The following is a 24409-nucleotide window of genomic DNA, read 5'->3' on the forward strand; positions in this document are numbered from 1 at the left end:
GTCCGTATCCCTGTGTCTCCCTCCCTCTCTCTCCCCCTCTCCCTCCCTCTGTGTGTCACCCTCTGTCACCTCAGCCCAGCTTCCTAGGCACACACTCTTTGCAGATCTTTGAATGGCCCTTGGCTTGTTCATGTGAGTTTGTTTCTGATCTCCAGGCACCCATTGGGTGTAGTGTCTGTGTCTGCGCTGCTGCTGTGGTGGTGTGTGCTGCCACTCTTTCACAGTGTTGGCTGTTCATTAGCTGCTGTCATGTGCAAAAACGTGCCTTCACCCCCATGTCTTAATGCAAGGCGTCCACCATTTGCTGGCAAGTCTTTCCTGTGTGGGGACACACTGTTTGTCTGGCTGTGACCTAGGCCATATGGGCAGAGGGCATTGTTGTCTGCTTCTGAGTTGCACTATGTGATTTTTGGGGCACACACTCCCGCCATCCGGCTTACCGTGTCTTGTGTTGGTGTTTTCTGTGGGCTGTGACTTGGCATTGTCCAGCTGGGTGCATGGGGCATGGTGGCGCTAGTGGCATGTGCGTGTTCATGGAGTGTGGTTGAGTCATGCGATAGCTTGGGGTGGTCGCGTGCCTGATTGTGAGTTTGGTTGTGGATGACGTTCCCCCCATGTGAGGTGAGTTGTTTGTATACTCACCCGGGTCTCGGAGTCCTTCTAATCCGTCCACTGACACCACCGGCAGTATGGCCATCACCCTCTCCTCCTCCTAGGGATGGTATTGTACGGGTCTGCGGGCGGCCCTCCTCCAGTGATGTTGGCCTGGTTGTGGTCGTCGGTCATTTTGGCTCAGACCCTCCTCCGCAGATCGTACCACCTGGCTTGGCATTCATGCCTGGTCCTTCTGGTGGACGCAACAGCATTGACAGCATCGACAATCCTCTGCCACATGGCTGTTTTTTCGGAAATGCTGGTCTGTCTGACCAATGTTCCAAAGAGGTGTGGCTCGACTCTGAGGTTTTCGTCGACAAGGACCTCCAACTCTTGGCTAGTGAACTTTGGATTCTTGTTAGTGGGCATGGTGAGGGGTGTGGGTATGGATGGTTGTGGGGGTGTGGGTGTGGATGGTTGTGGGTGTGTGGGTGTGGTTGTGCAGCTGTGTGTGTGAATGTGATGAGGGGGTGTTTGCGAAGGTGGGTGTGTGAAGGTGTGCAAGTGTAAGGTGTAGTAAAGGTTCAAGTATGGTGCTGTAGGTTGTCTGTGGGGTCTGGCAGCAGTGAGTCTGTTGCAAAGGCTCATGGTTTGTGTCTGTGGGCCCTTTTTATTGGTCCATTGGTGGGTGTGGCTGTGTTTGAACTTTGGGTGGGTGTGTTATAAGGAGTGGTTGTGTTTTGGGCCTCTGTTTGGGATTTTGGCAGTTGCAGGTCAGTGAATGTGTTGTATTTGTGCTTGTTGGACATGTTTTGTGGCTTTGTGCCATTCGAATAGTGTATTCTTGTGTTGTTTTGCTTTGTCCTGGTTGTGTGCGTTTTGAGCGTGTGTACGGTGTGTACTTCGGCAATTTTGTTGTACAGTGCTGTCCTTGTGTCTGGCTTGGTACGACTCGTACATGCGCGATGTTGGGTGAAGGTGCTGGTGTTGGGGCCTGGGGTGTGCTCCGTACTTAGAATGTTGGGGTGGGGGTACGCTCCATGCATACGCGGGTGAGGGTACGGGTCGTACATACACGGTTGGAGTGGGGGTACGCTCCATGCATACGCAGGTCAGGGTACGGGTCGTACATACACGGTTGGGGTGGGGGTATGGTACGTACATACACGGTTGGGGTGGGGGTATGCTCCATGCATACGCGGGTGAGGGTATGGGTCGTACATACACGGTTGGGGTGGGGGTACGCTCCATGCATACGCGGGTGAGGGTACGGGTCGTACATACACTGTTGGGGTGGGGGGGTATGCTCCATACATACGCGGGTGAGGGTACGGGTCGTACATACACAGTTGGGGTGGGGGTACGCTCCATGCATACGCGGGTGAGGGTACGGGTCATTCATACACGGTTGGGGTGGGGGTACGGTCCGTACATACACGGTTGGGGTGGGGGTATGCTCCATACATACGCGGGTGAGGGTACGGGTCGTACATACACGGTTGGGGAGGGGGTACAGTCCGTACATACACGGTTGGGGTGGGGGTACGCTCCATACATACGCGGGTGAGGGTACGGGTCGTACATACACGGTTGGGGTGGGGGTACGGTCCGTACATACACGGTTGGGGTGGGGGTACACTCCACACATACGCAGGTGAGGGTACGGGCCATACATACACGGTTGGGGTGGGGGTACGCTCCATACATACGCGGGTGAGGGTACGGGTCGTACATACAAGGTTGGGGTGGGGGTACGCTCCATACATACGCGGGTGTGGGTACAGGCCGTACATACACGGTTGGGGTGGGGGTACGCTCCATATGTACGCGGGTGAGGGTACGGGTCATACATACACTGTTGGGGTGGGGGTACACTCCATACGTACGCGGGTGAGGGTACGGGTCGTACATACACGGTTGGGGTGGGGGTACGCTCCATACATATGCGGGTGGGGGTACGGGCCATATGTACAGGGGTGTACATACACAGGTGGGGGTACGTCTCCTACATACACGGGTGTACATACACGGGTGTACATTCACGGGTGAGGGTACGTCTTGTACATACACGGGTGTACATACACGGGTGTACATTCACGGGTGGGGGTACGTCTCGTACATACACGGGTGTACATACACGGGTGGGGATTCGACTCGTACATAGGAGGGCTGGGGGAGTGTTGGGCGCGTATGCGGGCACATGTCTCCATGGTTGCTATTGGAGTTCGGTGCGGACGGTGTTTTTTTCATCTGGTTGTAACATCGGACGCACGGGATGGATCGTACTAGCGCGGTCGGACTTCACATTTCACATTTGTACGGTAAATCGTCCGAGGATGTGTCGGACACATTTTCCGACCCGAGGACGTGTGGGGAATAATTCCCAATGCGATTCGTATGGACTTTTTCCCATGCGAATCGTACTTGGCAGTTTGTACGGCACTTGTACGATTCGTACGGTAAAAAGACCGGATACGAGTCGTACGGGGAATTTTTTTACAGGATCGTAATCGGCACCTTTATTGTCTTTAAATTTCCGAAGTCAGGATACAGTGGTAGGACGGAAGCCATGCTTTATACTGTCACTGTAGTGGATGACACAATAGTTGCTGCCCTCCCCTAGAAACATTTAACTTACTGGCCCTGGGTACATTTTGACACATATACTAGGGACTTATAGGTAAGTTAAAAATAACAATTCGGAGTATGAAAATGTAACGGGTTTAAAGTGTTAACACATGCACGTTAGCAGGGGTAAAGTGCACACAGTTCTAAAGTAAGCAAAAACAATCAAGGCAAAAATCTGGGGTACACCACGAAAGAGGTGGTCATTCCTATACTGTATATGTAAATGGTCAAATCTCTTTCCAAAATCTTGAATGGATTTATCTTTGCAGACATACAGATTTATATAGATATCCATCAAAGCCAGCAATATCATATATGTAAAGGCCTGTTCTTATTTAAGTTGTTTTAAACCCATTCTAATTTCAAGAGTCCTAAAAAGACATACATTTGTCTGGACTGGTAATTGCTATTTCGTCATCATCCTACAAGCAATTGTATGAATCAATAGAGAACAAAAGGTAGGCAGCATTCCATTGTATTAAATGAAAAGGTCTAATTCTTTGCATATCGGAATAAGTCAACCTTAATTTTTTTCGATTCATGCCAGTGTTCTTTTTAAATACTTAGAGAGCAATAAATCTGACAATATCTTGTGGTCAGAAATTATTTTATTGTGAGAGTTTCACAAATATTTCCTTACTCAAAGGGAGCCTCAACAAGCCATTGTGTCATCTTTAGTCTTGGATACCTTATCTACGTATAGGTTAAAGCTCTAGATATAGAACCGTTATAAATCAATGTCTCATCTGATTGTGCCCCAACACTACTACAGTAATTGGTGTTACAAGTTGAAACCGCCTTATCTCTTACATTACACATTTATTGTGTGGTCCCTTCAGATTCTGATAGAGAATTTCATGGAATAAGACGATAGAGAACCGCAAGCAGTGTACAGATGTTGGAGTACACCAACTGCCAAAGCGATTGGGTTTGAAATGGGTATTGTCTAATCCAAATAATGGATATTTTGAGTCAATCTAACATTCCTGGAGACTTGGAATATGCGGCAGTCGCGGCCGGCATAGCTCGTGGGTGGGGGATCAGGCAAGGGGAGAGGCGTCGTGCAGGGAGGGGGAGTCGTACGTAGAGAGTGGGGGGATTTTTAATAAAAATAAATAAATAATTTAAACATACCTTGAGGCCGAATCCTGCGTCTTTTCCCTCCTGCTCTCCTGCCTCTGACAGAAACAGGAAGCAGGCAGCCAGGCTCCCTCCCCTAATCCAATCATAATGCTGCAAGCAGCGTTGTGATTGGTCGGGACAGCGCCCAGCCGGAGGCTTATGGGGTGGCCATGTTCTCCATGCAGGCTGCAACGCAGCCTGCAAGGAGAATGGGAGAGTGCGCATGACTGATTTGGGCGGCCCAAGAGGGCGGATCAAACAGTCTTTGTGCACTTGGGTGTGGGCACATCACTCCTCACCTGCCCTGCTAAAAGTTATTACCATTTTATGTTTCTGCTTCTCGCACTGCGAGCAAGCAGTGGGGCGACTCTCCTCTGCCATAGCGGAGGAGCCGCCCCCGATATGCGGCCTGGCACCGAACAAAAACATAGCTAATGCTATATCCCTTGAAATTATGGAAATAACGTATATGGATTCTGAAATAGAAATGATAGCGTTCTAGTTTCCATGACCAGTTTGCCAGCTGCTTTGAAAGACATGTTTAACATAATTCAATTTAGGGCAGCAAGAGCGACAAAGAAAATGTTTCTGACATCATATTAGGCTATTGCTGAAACTTGGAAAATACTAATTGGTAAGGGCAGGTTGAAGAAACCTAGCCATATTAGATTTTAAATATAGAAACACATCTTCAAGAAACCTGCAAGGTGGCAGGCTGCGATTAATCAGTGAAAATGCAACTAGCAGAAAGTGGAAAGGCCACGAATGAGCTTGAAATCTGTAAGATGTTGATTTGAACTTCAGAATATCAGGGGTCAATGCGAGACAATAAATGGACCAAGATTAAGCTGCTCATTTTGTTGCATGCACATGTTAAACAGAGAGAAAGAAAATGAGAGAGACAAAATCCTGCCTTAAAGCATCCAACATGGAATTAGGAATTCGTTCTGAGGCAAACCGTCAGACATAAATGGGGCAGACCATTTACATGAGCAGTGTCTGAGAATAATTTAATAACTCCACTCACCAATATTTTGATTTCCCCAGTGCGATGGTTATGTCCAGATGGTTCCCGTGCTGATTGTCCCATAGAACTCAAGCTCCACACAACTGATGAGGCCGAAATCGTACAAAATCAGCTTGAGGTTGCTTGTTTTCCAGTTTACAGTGTGCCTGGCCTGGCAGTTCAGGCTGAACTGTTCCGATTGGAGCACAGCTTCAACAACCAACCAACGCACACCATGACCGAACAACCACCCCCCACCACCACCCTCCACGCCTGGACCCCGATCAGCACCGAAGACACCATCCGCACGATGAACTCCATCCACTCCGGATCACCGACCGACCCCTGCCCTCACCACGTCTTCAACAAGGCCGACGCTGTCATCGCACCCCACCTGCGAGACATCATCAACACTTCCTTCGACACCACCATCTTCCCTGAGAGCTGGAAGCACGCCGAACTCAGCGCCCTACTAAAGAAACCTACAGCGGACCCCACCGACCTCAAGAATTACCGCCCCATCTCGCTCCTCCCGTTTCCAGCCAAAGTCATCGAGAAGACCGTCAACAAGCAGATGGCCGCCTTCCTCGAGACAAACGGATCCCTCGACCCCTCACAGTCCGGCTTCCGAGCCAATCACAGCACCGAGACCGCCCTCATCGCCGCCACCGATGACATCCGAGCCCTGATGGACAATGGAGAAACACCGGCCCTCATCCTCCTAGACCTCTCTGCGGCATTCGACACGGTCTGCCACCGCACCCTAGTACGGCGCCTCAGCAACATCGGAATCCAGGACAAGGCGCTGGACTGGATCATCTCCTTCCTCGACGGAAGAACACAGAGAGTCCGCCTACCACCGTACAAGTCAGAGGCCTCCGAAGTCACCTGCGGCGTCCCTCAAGGATCATCTCTGAGCCCCACCCTCTTCAACGTCTACATGAGCCCCCTCGCGGCCATCGTACGCAAACACAACCTCAGCATAATCTCCTACGCCGACGACACCCAACTGATCCTCTCCCTGACCAACGACCCCGCCGCCGCCAGATCCAACCTGCACGAAGGGATGAAAGAGGTAGCCGAGTGGATGACGACCAGCCGCCTGAAACTGAACTCGGACAAGACGGAGGTCCTCATCCTGGGCTCCTCACCCTCCGCCTGGGACGACTCCTGGTGGCCTCCCGCCCTGGGCACCGCACCCAAACCGACAGACCATGCACGCAACCTGGGCTTCCTCCTGGACTCCTCCCTCTCCATGACCAGGCAAGTCAACAACGTCTCCTCGGCGTGCTTCAACATCCTACGCATGCTACGGAAGATCTTCTGGTGGATCCCCACCGAGACCAGGAAGACCGTCACCCAGGCCCTCGTCACCAGCCGACTGGACTACGGCAACGCCCTCTACGCCGGTACCACCGCCAAGCTCCAGAAGAGACTCCAGCGGATCCAGAACGCCTCAGCCAGACTCATCCTCGACATCCCACGAACCAGCCACATCTCCGGACATCTGAGAGACCTTCACTGGCTCCCCGTCAACAAAAGAATCACCTTCCGCCTCCTCACCCACGCACACAAAGCCCTACACGACAAAGGCCCGAGCTACCTCAACAGCCGAGTCAACTTCCACGCTCCCAAACGCCACCTCCGATCAGCCAACCACGCCCTCGCCGCCGTCCCCCGCATCCGAAGAGCGACTACAGGAGGAAGGTCCTTCTCCTACCTGGCCGCCAACACCTGGAACTCCCTCCCTACCGACGTGCGCCTGACCCAAGACCACCTCTCCTTCAGGAAGAAGCTGAAGACCTGGCTGTTCGAGCAGTAACGGCACCCCCCCCTGCCCCCCCCCAGCGCCTTGAGACCCTACGGGTATGTAGCGCGCTCTACAAGTGTCACTGATTGATTGATTGATTGAGCAGGACAAATGCTGAGGTAGTTTTTGGAGCAAAGGGGGAAGAAGCACTGAGAGATATAATAAACACAACAGTTAAGGAGGGATGGGTTTCTGAACAAGACTTTAAGACTGCAGTCCAGGAGGACAGTAGGCTGCAGAGTTCCTTTTGCTTTGTCAGCTTGCGCCCCTAGGTGGGTCTTCATGCCAACTCCCTGTCTTGAATGTCCCTAGTGACTACCTACAGATCTGTAATCAGTTTCCTCATTCCTCCTTTTGTTTTTGGGACTGTGGAGGGGGCAGCGTGAGGCCGCAATGACGGAGGGGTCTGCTCTTGGGCCACTAATGATATTTCTTCTTCAGGCCTAGGAGGAGCCCCATCAACTGACTCCGCTTAACATGTGGTGTCCAGCTCAACTACCCTCTAGGTGGGCTCCACAGCCTCTGCATGAAGTCTCTGCATTGCAATGTTGTCACTCTCTGGATAGTCGCAACTTCCTGATGATGCCTTCCCCCTTCTCCTCTATTGGTGTTTTATCATCTTGAACCCACTTAGTCGCCCAGCTCCATTCTCTTTCACCCTTGTTCCACTTATTCTTTGCATCTAATTAAGCTGCCCATTAAAAAGGAAGGTTGTAAAAAGAAAACCTCTCATGAGTGCATGTGTCCACTACTTACTGTATACCAAAAAATAGATAGATTGATGATGTCACGTACACCATTCACCAGTAAAGGTATTGTTCCCACATGCAACTTTTAACAGGGGTTGACTTTGGTCATCAAAGATGAAGCTGCAGTCTGCTACTCCCCTGTTAAACAGAGGTCTATACAGAAGTCATCTTAGCACATGAGATCCCCACGCTTATAAAAGCAATGGCACCAACCCTTTCCCTCATAACGGCCAACGGGAACATAGGCAACATCCTTTGGTCAACTGGTGATGACTGATGGATGCATGGTTGCTACCTAGACTGATAGAGGATACTTCGAAGAGCACATTGTGCAGACATGACTTCACAATCACCTTTTTGTGCTTTTTAATACATCAGAACTCCCAAGATATTTGTTTCACACTGTCTATATAATCTGTGCTGAAATGATACAATACAACTTTAAATATTTCTTTTTAAATAAAACCTTTAAAAAAATTACATTGACAAAATTCTTCCAACTACCTTCTAGAAGCAACATGTAATACAGACTACATGGACCATTGATCATGAGATAAGGCACCAGAGAACATTCAATATATGGAAAAAACGATCTAGGGCATGATGTACAATTTCAATATTCCAAAATAGTGACAAATATAAAAATCGCAAATTAAGAATCACTAAATATGATTTAGGTTCATTCTATTTTTGCAAACAACTATTTGTAGACATTCGTTATTTTAAAATACTGCATCACATATCCAGAATTGGTGAGTCGTAAATAGTTATTGTCAGGCTGTCAGCAAGTGATGACCTCACCCATTACATGAAGTACATTTACTCTCAGATACAAACCAGAAATAGAACTTCTCTGCGATTACAGGAGGAAATATAACCCAAATGTTAAGCAAGGAGCCGCAAAAGGAGGTTGGGGGGAAGAGGAAGCATACATTTAGTGACCATGAGCTGAAAATTCTTCTAAGAAAGTGTGCTTCTCAAAATAAGACACGAGGCAACAAAAATACAAATTTGGTCAAGGATATGACAAAGGATACATCATGTCACCAAAATCTCCGTCTGAGAATTCAGGAAGCGGTTGTGTGACCTGCATTCCTTCACCAAGTAGAAACAAGCATTTGCAATGCAATAGGTCTCGCATTTACGCGTGTTTGAGCTATTGACATTGCAAATGACAATGCCTTTTATTTTTGTTTTTAAAACATAAATAAAAGGCATTGTCATTTACAATGCCAATAGCTTAAACCAGGGTAAATGCGAGACCTATTGCATTGCAAATGCTTGTTGTAAATTGTTCAGCGAATGGTGGACAAATGGTGTTCAGATGCGGCAGCCTCGGTGAGGAATTCTGTCCGGAAGGAGACCAAATTTCCCGCCAGTCACTCTATCCTTGGACTGAATGAGCTTTCCCTCCCCGGGCGGAGGCCAGATGTGCTAATCATGGAGTAGTGATGGGGTGGGGGATGGGTCACGAGCGTGGCAAAGGAGGGTGTGACTGGAAGAAAGTCAGGGTGTGATTGGAGGAAAGTTGGGGTGTGATCTGATGAATAAAAGGTGGTGGCGATGAGAGGGGGGACGAGGAAGGCGTTACGTGGGTTGAGTTGTGTTGGGGCAGAAGCGGGGAGTGGGTACTATAGAACAATGAGGAGTGATGGAAACAAAGTGAACTAAGAGCAGGATGAGTGAGCGAAAGGAGGGGAGCAGAGGATTGGAGAAACGGGGCAGGTGATACAGAAAGACGAAGGAAATGAGAAGTTTGATAAAGCGCTAGAGGTGGTGATGAGGGTGGGGGTTCAGTCACAAGCAGTAGAACTGTCAACTATGTCCCTAGCATTACTTCGAAGAACATATTTATTTTCTAGTTCTATGCACAGTTTGCAAACTCCTTGCTGATTTTCTCTAGATGTGAATTTCCACGTATAGAGGAGTCGGAAGGAATAATGTCTAATAAACTAGCCGCGGCTGTCAATACTACCCAGCAACGCTGTTGGCCATGACTAAGCACCTCATTTTAACTAGAAGGAAGGCCAGCCCGCGCCGGGGCCACAAGGGGCCGAAGAATTAACCTACCGAGCGCCCTGGTGCCAGAAGATTCACGGATGTGCCGCATTGGGGAAAAACGTGCCACGAAGGTCAAGGGAGGGCCTGGGGGAGGCCAGAAAAAGGAAGGTCAAGAGGCCAGCCAAAGTGTGTTAGGGGCTTGGCATGGCATATAGGAACAAGCGCGGTGTGCACGCACTGCAAGGAATGCGAGGTATGCAGCTGGCAGCTGGCACCCGGCCGCGCTGCTGCTCGCTCCCAAGCTCCCTAGGCCAGGGGAGAGAGAAGGCGGGACATGCGCCCACCTTTTGTCAATTGCGTGCTGTCTTTCTTAGAAAGACACATGCAAAGGCCAATAGCGTGTGAGCAACAAAAAAAAAACACATGCAGGAGCGTGTGCTCCGAGTTGAAAGTCCTTACTAGAAGCCTCACAGGGCAGTACATGCGCGCTGGCTCAGCCGAGACCTAAAAAGCATCAGGAAGACAGAAGGTTGCAGCTAAAGGCGGAGGAACACATACAGAGGTACCGTCTAACCCTTTGGAGGAATTAATGGATATCACTTTCCAACCTGAATGGATTTATGGAGAATCCATTATTGACACATCAAACCCTATATCTGAAGTGGCACGTCCGTTCATTACAGTGTAGTGAATTTAATATATTAACAATAAATACGTTTATTAACATTTACAAATTACACCGAAATGTGGTAATAATATATTGTTTATGAAGCACGTAGTCAGAATTGGGAATAAATAAAAGTGAACATTCATAGTTGGTTCAGGTTCTCATAGTGATCATTCAACTGCATTATGGGTAATGTAGGCCATGTGCATAACACCAAGGCTAACCACACATAAAACTTGTTATTTTTACCTTGTGGCCTTAATGAGCTCTCTAATTTATATTGTAAATGTTACTTATATTATTTACATTTAGGGCTTGCTTTAATAATAAACATAGATTTGTCGCAGGTAGTCTGCCTGTTTTAAATTACTCCTCAGTTGCTGTTGCCATTACTATTTGCGCCGCTTTCAAATCTGCTGTTTTAAAAACTGTACTATACTTCACTATTAACGGGTGATTCATCACCCTCATGCTCCTCGGTCCTCCATGGTTCTCTAGATTCCGATTGATGTGGAAGGAGTTTGTTGCTGCCCACCTCCAGGTTGAGGACTGGGGATAAGCGCTCTAGCTGTTCTCCACTCAGAGATGACTATATTATGCACATGCATAGGAATGCATGGACACACTGTTGGCCAAAGGCTAGCCCGTCTGCGCTGAGTTTACAGCAACTGTTTAAGTCATCCCTCTGCATGGTCTTAGGGTGTGATGAACTGTATCACCGTAAAATAGGCCTGTGTGTTCACATGTGGGGTTGAGATCAATAACTCCTCCCACTCTGAGTTACTGCCTGATTACCGTAGCCCCCCTCAGAGCGGACATAACTAATAAGGAGCCAGATGGGAGGGAGGTAAATCTGAGGGGGCTCCTAAAAAGATGCAAGGTCCCTCAAGAAGCATAGAACTGAGTTTGCTGAATTCACGCTCACCCACCACCCGGATGAGGTGTTTATCACAGAATCCTGGCCCAATGATGGCTCTAGCTCAGAATTGGTAGATATGGTTCCCTCAGGATATTCGATCCTAAGATCTGATAGTATAGGGAGACTGGGATGAAGTCTGGCCATTATGTACAAGCAAGAGTACCTATGCTATCTAGAAAGGATACAGTGTATGAATCTCTGCGAGGAGCTGGATTTCACCATACAAATTACAGCCACAAATTGCTTTGCCAGAATACTAATTTATAGGCCCCCTGGACCAAGGGCAATGTTTACAGCTGAAGAGCTTAAATATATGGAGTCTTGTTTGGTGAAAAATGCATTTAGGGTTATGGAAAACTTTAACTTCCACTTGGAGGACCTTGACAATAAAGACTCAAGCGTACTTAAGAAAATGCTCCCCTGTCTGGGGCTGCGTCAGCAGGTCATGGCTCTTACCCATGTGGCAGAACAAAGAGGTTCTGACTCTTACCTGGTCAGATCACAGTGCAGTGTCTTTCTCCTTTTCTCATAAGAATGACAACGCACCAGGTATGAAGATATGTTCCAGGAACTGGAAGGGGGTCTGAGCTGAATCCTTTGTCAATGCTCTTAATAGCTACCCATGCACTCTCCATGAGGATGTGGACTATGGGGGTGGAAAGCTTTTCAGTATGGCTGTGCTTGGCAGCGGACTCAGTAGCTCCCTTCCAGGAATCTAATGTCTGGGGAAAAGTGCTGACTGCCCCCTGGTTTACTGAGTGACTAAGGATCCTTAGGCACAAGTGTTGTAGTCAGAAGCATGCATAGAGGAATCTTTATGGGGAACAAGAGAGGTCATCATATAAGGCAGCCCTCAAGTACTACAAACTGGCTATTAGAGAAGAAAAAAAGCTATAGTATGACAACAGTTTGAGGTGATCAACTCCCCTAAAGAACTTTTTAAAATTCTTCATCCGTTACCTTCTCCCCTGGTCTGTCCAGGAAGAGAGGGCCATCAAGAATTATGCAACAAGCTTGCAGACTTCTTTCAGCAGAAAATTGCAAACATTTACCTGGAGCTTGACGTCCATAATACAGCAGAAGATGGTTCCCCTAGCCTCAGTAGGGAATCGTAGAGTAATCCGCTAGCACCTGAAGAGGACAAGGAGATGCATGTGCGGATGTTAGAGGTTTTCACACCTCTGACACAAGATGTAATTTAATTGCTTTTCCACAACATTAAATCGGGAATGGATCCCCTCTGGAACCTTGTACTTCAAAAACCTAGCAATTGATGGCCAGTACAGTGTTCCACCCTTTATGTGCAATCATGAACAAAGCTATTATGACTGGGCCATATCCACGGCTGTGGAAAGAGGCAGTGATGTGGACTTTATTTAAGAAGCTGAACTTGGATTCTTAGGGCCTTAAGAACTATCGGCCTATTTCTCTCCTTCCAGTCCCGGCAAAGATCCTAGAGATACACCTTAATTAAAGTTTGATGGGCTATGTGGAGGAACGGGGTCTGTTGGATTTATCGCAGTACAGCTTCTGTAGTAATCATGCAACTGAGACAGCTTTAACAGCTGCAACAGACAGCATCAGATGCCTTGTTGATGCTGGGCAGGTCGCAGCCTTGATCCTGTTGGATCTTTCCACTGCCTTTGTAACCATCTCCCCAACCCTGCAAATGGAGCACCTGCAGGATTGATATTTACTAAGCCCTGCACTCGTCCTCTTTACTTACTGAGAGATCACAAAGGGTGGTAATGAATCTCTTCCATTCTGAGCCATTGTCGCTGCCTTGTATGGTCCCTCAGGGCTCATCACTGACCCCCCACGCTATTTAATCTTTACGTTTCCCCACTGGCCAAGCCTGTATGATCCTTTGGTCTAAAGTCAGTGTCATACACCAATGACACTCCAAATAATTGTGTCCATTGCTAAAGACACTAAGGACACTGCAGCCAATTTTAACATCTGCGTGAAAGCAGTCGCCTCTTTGATGGCTAAGAACTATTTGAAGCTAAATGGAGATAAGATGGAGGTATTGCTATTTGGAGGTTCAAACTTGATCTGGAATAGCAACTGGTGGGCGTACACGCTAGGCACCTTACCCACTCCAGTTGACACTGCTAAAAACCTAGGAGTCCTTCTGGACAGCGAGTTGTCACTGGAACAACAGGTCAGTTGTACAGTGTCAATCTGCTTCTGGATGATTAGAATGTTTAGGAAGATATTTCTGTTTATGACCCTTTAAACTCCTAAACATGTCACTCTTGCTGCGGTCTCCTTAAGGATAGACTACTGCAATGCACTCCAACTGAAGACCAACAAGTCAACCCTAGTAAAGCTGCAACTTGTGCACAATGCAATGGCAAGGCTTCTGCTGGACATTCCCATGTGGCATTCAAAGTCGAAGTTCTACAAGAACTGCAATGGCTTTCGGTAGCGAAATGTATCTGGTTTAAGTTCTTATGCACCGTACATAAAGCTCTCTATGTGGCAAGCCCAGATGACACCAAACCCATGTTCCAATGGTATGTTCCTGCTAGAAATCTCCACTCAGCACTCCAAAACTGGGTAATGGTCCACAGAGTACAGAAGAAATGGGGCGACAGAGCCTTCTCTGTTGCAGCAGCAAGGCTCTGGAACACTCTTCCCTTCAACCTCACATCCATGATGCTGCATCTCCCTTTTAGAAAAGCCCTAAAAACATGGCTGTGAACTCTACAGATAGGATTATCACAATTGAAGTTCTCCAACAGTTCACTGCACGGCATAGCAATACTACAGCGCCTGGGTGCCCAAGGGCCTTGCATGCCCTATACATTTTGTTCATTTCATTTCATGTTTAAATACCTTACTTTAGAAAGCATATTCAATATGAACTCACATAATATATCAATATTATAACTATGTTTTCACCTAGAACAGAATCAGAAACATCTGATACAGCAACTAAAATTCCTACAGAGGTCTGTCCCTGTGGAAGCGTGGAACTCCAGATCAGGTTTTCTGGCCAGCTGGTCAACGCAACCAAGCCGAAGCCGCAGCCGCAGCCGCAAGCCGCTAGTGCAGCAAGGAGCCACTGCTGCGATTGCCGGCATCGACACTCCTTATCAGTCAGTGGGGGGTCTTGAGGACTTCAGCGGCTAGGCGGCACGGTGTGGTGCGGTGGCTAAGTGGTTGGGCAACGGATGAAGAAACTAGTCTAAGGTGACAAGGCCAGCCATTAAAGGTGGCTGCCAAGTGTGCGACGGATGGAGCCCATGGAGGCAGCCCAACTAGGCTGGGATTCGGTTTGCGGATTCCAACTCGAGTGCCCATTCATCTGCCTGCTTGCTAGCTTCACAGCCAGCCTGCCTGCCTACCAGCTACAAGAAGCTACAAGAGGCATTGAGGAGCCAGGGAATCACCACTGCTGCCACTGGTGCAATAGAGAGCCCCAGAGAGCTACCCCAAGTTACCCCGTCTCCACATCCACCAAGTCAGCCAACTGGCACCAGGAAGTAGGTGACATTCAGCTGGGGGAGGGGGCCCAATTTGTAGCACCCAGTGGCAGTGGCAGGAGCCGCCTCCTGCCGCCATTCACCTAGCTTTCCCACCTCCTCTGGTTCTCTCTGGTTCTCTTGAAGCTCTCCCCAAATTCATCCTACAACTAACAACTGTGGCAGTTGGGCCAGGGTTGGGACAGCCCATTATAGGCCAGGGAGCGCTAGAAGAACCCCTCCAAGGGGGAGACAGGGAGGGAGGCGCCAATCGACTGGAACCGTCTGGGAACCCACCCACACTAGCTCACTAGTACCAGCTCTACTCCTGAGGAACAAGAAGGCAAACAAGGAATACAAAGAATAAAATTAAAAACAACAAACATTCCAGGCACCCTAGGCGTGCCACCCGGTGAACAACCAGAATATCTAGAGGCTGGAGGCTTGGTCGGAGGCCTAGAGGGACCAAAGGGAGGCCAAAGGGAGGCTAAAAGAACACCCCCCAAGGGACAACGAGCAACAAGCAAATCAGGCAACAAGGAAGATATGAGGTCAGGCAGAGTAAGGAGGTCCCAGGCAAGATCTAAACCTAAACCAAAGCAAAGGAAAGCCAAGGGTGAGGGCGCCCCTGAACTCGACATAACAAGTGGCAAAAAATGCAACACAGCTATGGGCAACACGGACACTAGCATCTGCTCTCCACTCAGCTCCCCCCACAGTGGTATAAACACCAGTGAAACCAACAGCCCAGTGACTATAAAAAAACTCCAAATCACTATCCACCGGAAGCCATCACCAAAAACCCAGGAGTCAGAAGAGTTTATAAACATTGAGGGGGCATCTCAAAGGAAAAACCCATAAACCTTTCATCCAAAACACATATACAAAATATTCCTTTCTGAAAGACCCTGGAACAGTTATTTACTCCAAAAATGAGGACATTAAGAGGCTGCAAAACCCCCTGCAACCAGGGAGACTTGATCACATTACACAGACCTCCACCAACCCGGCTGAACCACTGTCACTTACAAAGGACAAACCCCATGAAAAGACCACGGTCACGGACAGCGATTTGGACATCAACAAAATAGATATAGAAACCAGGATAAAAAGCGAGGCCAACAATCCATTTGGGGATAGAGCCTGCAGAGAGTCTGCCCATGAGACACCCAGAAACATAAAAGGCAGTCCAACAAGAAACCCAAAGGCTCAACCCCTCCCCCCACTGGAAAATAAGAGCACAGCCGGACATAGACCCCACAAATACCTTAAAACAGGGGGAAATTAACGACCAAGCGGGCCCTAAGGACCCCCAAGCCCTCGCTCCAGAGTTAAGCCAGCGGACAGAACAAAATGTCTGGATCCCATTATCACATCCAAAAAACAGCTCTCCTTTACAGACATCAATCACACAAGCTGATACCTTGGCAGCCCTTAACGAACCATCTGACAACACACCACCTGCGCGCTGCCTTCCACTTCCTTACGAAGACTCCCACTCAACGGACGGTGACATGACCTTCCTTGCCTCACAGGAATGGGAGGAACTTGTTGTCTCATTAAGCTTTAAGCCTGTCTCAACTTATTCCCCAAAAGCAGCCTCAAGTGCACCCTGGGGAGAGAGAAGCAACTCCACAGGACCAACATATACAGAACCTATATGGGCAACCATATTAAGTACTATGCAATACTCAGCTTCGGCGCTTCAATACCACTCCCACAAATTGGACCTACAGCTCACGATTCTTCAAACTTTAGCAGATTTTACTTCAGGGATAGATAGGAAGATAGCAGAACTTAACGGTCTCATAAAGCGGGGGCAAGAAGCTGCTCAAGGAACTCAAATTACACAACCTGAATGCACCTGTGCCCCAATAATTGTCAAACTACTCAAGTTGCCATCAATGCTAGGAGGTCTACTATCAGACTTGAAACACCACACAATTACCCAACTGACCAATCACCTAGAACAGACACAACAACACCCGGACATCATAAAATGGGGTCCACGCCAATTAGCTTACACCATCCCCCAGGAGGCAGCTAAGCAACAGAAACAATTAAAGAGAGCGTCGCCAACAAAAAAACCCTCACCACCGAAAGCATGCCGCAAACAGAAAAGGAAAGGAAGGAACAGGAAGATAGCCGCCTTGGGTCTTTACATCAAAAACCAGCCTCTGGCTACTCCTGTGGATTCGTGGACATCAGGCACGCCCTTACCCCCACCTTGGTTGACAGGCCAGAACACCCCATCACAAGATCTAACATCACTCTGGAATCAACTACGGGGCCATCTTCAAGATTATCACTACAAAGCACCTCAACAGATGACAACAAACAGGAGATCATTCAAATAGGAAAGCAGATAGCCACAGCGACGCAAGAATTTAGCAAGGTCACCAGCGTGGTACAAACCCCAAGGCCCAAACTGAGAAACAACCCACCAAACAACTATAGAGAGTCACCACAAAGATCAAAGAATAGAGAACGAGCACTGTATCAACACGCCGGATAAAGATCAGATATCAGCTGATCTCCAACAAACTTTCTACACCAACGCTCAAGAAGGAGCAAACAAGAGCAATTGAACTCTATCAAGGTCCCTACTTCCCGAAATAATCACTTCCCAGGAAACCGAGGCCAAAGATGCAAAGGGAACGGACACCATCATATTTTTTTGCTCGAGTACGAAACTCGGGGAAGAGCGGACATGCTAAATAGAGGGAATGTACTGTGGCTCCTACACTCCATCAAAAGCCTAGAAAACCTATGCTCAGTAGATTTGCTCTCTATAGAATTTCACCCAACCAACAACCTGCAATGTCCAGAGGCAAATAAAACACGAAAAAAGTACGAAACTCGGGGAAGAGCGGACATGCTAAATAGAGGGAATGTACTGTGGCTCCTACACTCCATCAAAAGCCTAGAAAACCTATGCTCAGTAGATTTGCTCTCTATAGAATTTCACCCAACCAACAACCTGCAATGTCCAGAGGCAAATAAAACAAGATGGAATACTAAGGAGACAGTTGACAAAATTATGAAAGAAGAAAACACGATCCTACATTTGGGGATAAAACTGAAACCTGTATTAAAACCACCCTACACAACGCCCTTTCTAAACGCCCCTATTAACGGACCATCCAAAACCACCACTTCAGTATTAAATGGAACACGCAGCAGCACCCCAAACACACACTCCACCCGCGCAAAGGTCACCAACCTGAACACAGGTCTCGGGCAACTAGGCTTAACTCCACCGTCAACAACTCAGAACTGGACGCAAATACAGCGAACAATAACAATAGAGCTATCCAATTGACAAGAGATGTTCACCAACAGCCCCAGCAGAGCGAGGCAAAATCTGTATGTGCATTTGGAGCATCAATGGTCTAGTTAGCAAGACATAGTACCACGAGGTATAAAACTGCCTAAAAACATTTGATGTTATACTACTCCAGGAAACCTTGGAGGATAAGGCATTTGAGCTTCAGAGGTGCACGTCACACTTTGTTCCAGCAAGAAAGGGATCTGATTTTGGTCATCGCTCAGGGGGACTGACGATACATGTCCCAATAACCACAATAGGAGAAATCTCATCCAGAGAGGCACAAATTGAAGCTCCAATTGCCATCCAGGCAGTGACGATAATTCTTAATTTCAACACGGAATGCCAGGAAATTATATTAATCAACACCTACGTGCACCCCAAACAAAAATCAAAAGCTGCAAAAGAGCTGGTTAAAGAACTGAAAAGGGTTATGGAAGAGCGGGACACTGACCACATCATCCTGGCAGGCAACTTCAATTTACATCTTCTCGGGTCTGGGCAAGAGGAGGACCTTGTGCAAGACCTAACCACCGCTTGGGGAATACCGAATCAGGATCCAGCAAACATTGAGATGCTCGAAGCATGTGCTTCAGGAACTCGAACATCTAAACATGAAAGTACTGAATGGCTGCTTTGAGGAGGACAACCCACCGGCTACTACATTTCATTCATCAAAAGCCTCCTCTTACCTAGACTTTACCTACATAACCTTACCCATGTTCAACAAATTCGCCTCCTTTAGAATAGGTGACAATGAACATAGCAATCACCTACCCCAGGAAGTGACACTAAAAGCAAACACAGCTCATTTACTAGAAGCAGTAAAACTATTGGCACAGAAGCAACCTCAAATCTTAAGCGAATAAGGTGTAAACCCTACAACATCGAGGAAATATCAACCACTGCTGAAATACTGAACAACCAAGGAAAAGACACACGAATCCAACCTGTGAAAGCATGGGAGAACTTCACAACAACTCTTCGGGAGAAATTTACTACCGGGACAGGGACGAAATCGAGACAAACTGCGGCCATCCCAAGAAGGATGGCAACCAGCCCAGAATCAAAAAATCTCAAACGCACAATAAACCAAACATTAAGGCGGCTTCGCAAAACCCTCCATAACCCAGATCTGCAAAGTGACCTGCAGAAACTAAAGACACTAATAAAAAGAAAGAAATAGGATAATAAAGATTAAAAAATGATGAACTATGGGCCAGGTTACTTGATGACGCCAAACAAAAGAACAGCACCAAGTTCTGGCAAACGATCAACAGAATCTAACAACCAAACCACCCAAGAATAAACTCTAACATAATAGAGTCTGTCTGGCTAGAATATATTTTTAGCCACTTCAATAACAAAGTGCAAAAGGAAGACGAAGTAGACAAAGAACTGGGGATCACAAAAAAGGAGAGAGGCAACATCCATAGGGTAGAAATGGTGCAAAACACAACGCAAGCAAGGTATATCAACCCCCCCCCTCCCCCCCCGAGTAGACAAAAACATCCGGGAGTTGAAACCGCAGCAGACTTGACCCTTCATCGTCTAACAACAAAGAGCACTTTGGTCTAAATGCTTTACAGATAACAGGACAAATAGCCAGGGGTAGACTCGCAGGAGCCCCAGGCCCCAATGTAATTCCTCCAATGCTGTACAAACATGACGTGGAATACTGGAGCAAAGCGTTAGTACCAGTTTTCAGGGACATAAAATGTGCAACAGCCCTGGAAAGAGTCAGTTATCAGCCCCATCTTCAAATAATGCGACTGGAAAGCTCCAAACAACTATCAATGAATTGCTCTTATCGACATTGAGGCAAAGTAATATGCGGGAATAATCTTGGAAGAACTAACATCTTGGGCATCAGTAAACTCCATTATCCCAATAAACCAAACCAGGTTTTGGTGTGGACAAGGAACCACCACTAACATCATGGCGTTAGCCTTTTTGATGGATGCGGATAAAGTGGCAAAGTATCCCCTATTTCTATGTTTTATAGACTACACTGCAGCCTTTGACCACGTAGACCACACTGAATTATGGCAAAAACTGGAAAGCTGGTGGTTACCAAATCCCCTTTTAGACCAGCTGATACTGCTACATATTGACACCTGGATCAAGATTAAAATAGGTGCAGGGACGCACCTCTCAAGGTGAATCGCCACCTCTAAAGTATTAAAGCAAGGGTGCGTTCTAGCACCTTTACTCTTTAACCTCTTCCTAGCTGATCTCCCAGGGGAACTGGACAAGAGTACATCACATGCCCCGAAACTGGGAAATACTTTGTTGTCAAACCTGTTATACGTGGACAATTTAGTGTTCATAAGTCGGACCCCCATCATCCTACAACATCTCTTGAACACCACCAACAGTTTCTCTCAACACAATGCCTTATAAAATAAATCTTAAGAAAACAAAAATCATGGCAGTAAACTACCACAAAAAGAGAAAAATCAACTGGTACTTAGAGAGGCAATGCCTGGACCAGACAACCAACTACAAATATCTACGAATCCTCCTGGATCATAAAAGCTCATTCAAACTCCAGCTGGAGTCCCTGTGAAGAAAGGGAGCCATGACCTACCTAGCGATGAAGCCCCTGAAGAAAACGCTGCCCGATCTAACATTGGACCCTTTGCTACAGGTGATACGTGCAAAATTACAACCTGCGCTAACGTATGGGAGCAAATCGCTAAAAGGGAGAGATGCTGCAGCCTTGGACAAAGTAATAGCTAACACATAGAGAGCAATTTTTCAATTTCTAAGCGTATTTGGGTTTCAAAAACAATCAGTGGAAGGAGGGGTGCATATTTAAAAAGTTGGCATAAGATCCGAAGCGCTGAGTCAAGATCCCTAAACTCCCATCTTTGGATCCAACTATTTCGCCACGAAAAATCACCTGGCAGGGAGTATTAGTTTGACTCCCTAAAGTTATTGAGATTGATGGTTTTTTGGGGAACCTCTACAGATCACCAGACCTTAAAAAAAGACTGTGACAAAGGTAACAAAAATGGTATCCATTTTAGAAAAAAAAGGAACACTGGCTAAAAGGGCACATGGCTTACCCCAGATTGACCTGTTTTAACTCAAACTTGTTTTTAAAGGAATACTTTTTGTAAATAGACTTGTACTTTCGCATGCAATAATCTGATGAAATGTAATCATTACGCAGAAAACCCTTTTTGTAATGAGATTAAGTGATGTTTTTAAATACTGTATTTGTGTTTGTTGTACGCCTTTTATGATTTTAACAAAAATCGAATAAAGAGTATTTTGACTGACTGGCTGGACAGTGCTTAGTGATTACGAAGCACTCAAACCGCAATCTTACCTGAAATGGAGAGTCAAAACGAGGATAAACAAATATTCCTAAAGTTGTGGCCGGGCGTCCTTCCAATCATCCCATACCTTCCACCATGGGAAAGGAGACCAGTGCCGTAGTCCTGTCAACATATGCGAAAGAGGAAACGAGGTTCTTGTCCACGTCATCTGCAACTTAAAGGACATAAGAAGCACTTTACTACAACCAGTACTCAAGCACAACGGCACCAGGACTTGTAGGCAGGCAGTAAAGCTGTGCTTCAATCCAACCGAAGCACAGCTAAACTGCTGGCTCACAAAAGTTTCCGACATAGTAACCAAGACACTCAAACATGCATTGCAGATGAACACTGGTTAAATAGAAATTGCCTGGCCAGGCTGTTCTTGAAGTCATACTTAGCAAGCTTTGCAAAAACACCTTACTGATGCACAGGCACTTTAGATCCAATGAAGGTTGTAAGTGCAAAAACGTGAACTTTAATAGGATGTATAATGACGGTTGCTTAACTCGGAAAGCGCCTGTCAGCTCGGTGAAATTTTAATATAATGTATAATGATGGCTTTTAGTGTTGTTTTATCTATTGAACTATGTACAGGAAACTTTTATGGTTATGTGTATGCAAAGGTTTTAATTAATCATGCATAATAAACATTACTTACTTACTTACTTACAGGGGTAGATGGTCCACCTAACAGGCAAAACACACCCTTGAAATAGGAGTCCCACTTATGGTTATCCCTCTCTTTGAGGTTTCTCAAGATCATCCAACACTATTTACTCCTAATTCAGAAAGAGAAATGAGGGCTTTAAGGCTTACTGTAAGATCCAGAATCTGAGGAGGCTGGGAAACTTCCCCTACTCCAGCACAATTCCACACATTTCAACAATCAATGTTGAAAAGTTAATGAGAGCAGCACGGCTACCTCAAACATACACAGATAGCACAATTAGATGGAATAATTTCTGAAAATAATGCAGCCACTAGATGTGGTTTTCAATAATTAATCATGGCTTTAAAAGACTTATCCCACAAATGGCTCATGACGCTTTGGCACACAGGCATCAACAAAGACACTTGAACAATAACCACCAAACAATTGGATGTTTTGTTGAAAGGTTGGCTGCAGCAACTTAAACTAGGTGTCTGAGAACTGCTACCATGCAGGTAAAGCTAGTCTACTACAGTGGTGATGTAGCAAAATAACAAATGCTTATGCGGAAATGCAAACTGATTCAGGTATTAGGAAAGCAAGGTCAGTTGGAGAAATTGAGGAGGGCTGTATTGTGAGAAGTATTTTACTTGATGAGCCTGCTATATAAAGGTGCACTAGAACACAGAATGGAGAAAAAAAGAAGCACCACAGAGAAACTGAGGAAGTGGTGGCTTTGATGTGCCAGAGTATGTTTTTCCTAGCTTTCAGAGCGAGGTAGTCGAAGGATTGACCACTGAATCTGGTTCTGAGTATGCAGGGGGTGTGAGCAGGAGTTGGCTGTTGAGGTACATAAAGCCCAATGTTCTGAATGTGTTCGTGAAGTGTGTGAAAATTGCTTATTTGTGGATTGGGAGCCATTGAAGCTCTTTGAGGTATGAGGTGATGTGAGTTCAGGGTAGGAGGTTGAGCTTGGCTGCATAGTTTTGTACGGTTTGGAGTCTTCTGGTTAGTTAAGCAATGATTACAGCATAGAGTGTATTGCTGTTATCCAACTTGCTTGTGATGTTGGCTTGGGTGACAGTTCTGAGAGTGTTGGTGGGGAGCTATTTGAAGATCCTATCGAGCATCTTGAGTGTGTGGAAGTAGGAGATAGAGACTGTAGTCACTTGGCCAGTCATGGCAAGTTGTTTTTTGATTACTATACCAAAGTTCTTTCCGAGGGCCTGATGGTAAGGGGGGTTGGGTCCAAGTTCGGCAGGCCACCAGATGGAGTCCCAGAGCGAGGTGTTTTACCGAAGATTACTACTTCTGCCTTGTCTGTGTTGTGTTTGAGGCAGCTGGTTCTCATCGAATCTGGTGACTTTGGTCATGCAGGCAGAGATATTAATTTGGATGTCTGGCATCTTGTTGGTAGAGGGAGAATATGATCTGGATATCACCAGTATAGGATATGTTGTTGATTCCATGGGAGTTGGTGATGCTCATTACTGGGGGTTATGTAAATGTTGAACAGGGCAGAACTGAGTGAGGATTCTTGTGGAACTCCACAGATGAGGTTGACAACGCCTGAGGCAAAGGGGTCAGGCAGACCGACTGAGTGCGGCATGCCAAGAGGATCAATCCATTGGCTTTACACACTCAAAAATGCATTGGTGAATGGTCCCCCATGTTTCCGCTTTTGCTTATAAAATGAAGTGCTATTGGTAGTCATTTATTGTTAACAATAACTCCAAAAATGTTATGGTGGAAGGATCAAATTATTGACACCTTCCAGGCCTCTTATTGCCGTAGATGCTGGGAAGTGTTTGGACCATTTGAAACTAGATTAGAATGACAGAAATAATCTTGTCTTCTTATGGTAATCCACTGTGGTTTAATACTTTAGATGTTCTCAGCTGGGTAAAGCAATCTGAATAGACCAGTAGTAAGGAACACAGTGGTAAAAAAAGCTTTCAATGGTACCAGAGATTACTCCAGAGTCCCGCTCATGTCTTTACATTGAGGAGTATTTTGCACATTTTCATGTTCCCTTAAAGATGTATTTTATTTAATACGTCTTGGCTCCTCTAATTCTTTAAATGACACTCTATACTTGATGAAGAGTATAGTTGCATGCATAAATATGAAAGTCAAG

This window comes from Triturus cristatus, chromosome 8, assembly GCF_964204655.1.
Source record: "Triturus cristatus chromosome 8, aTriCri1.1, whole genome shotgun sequence".
In the NCBI taxonomy this organism is placed as follows: domain Eukaryota; kingdom Metazoa; phylum Chordata; class Amphibia; order Caudata; family Salamandridae; genus Triturus; species Triturus cristatus.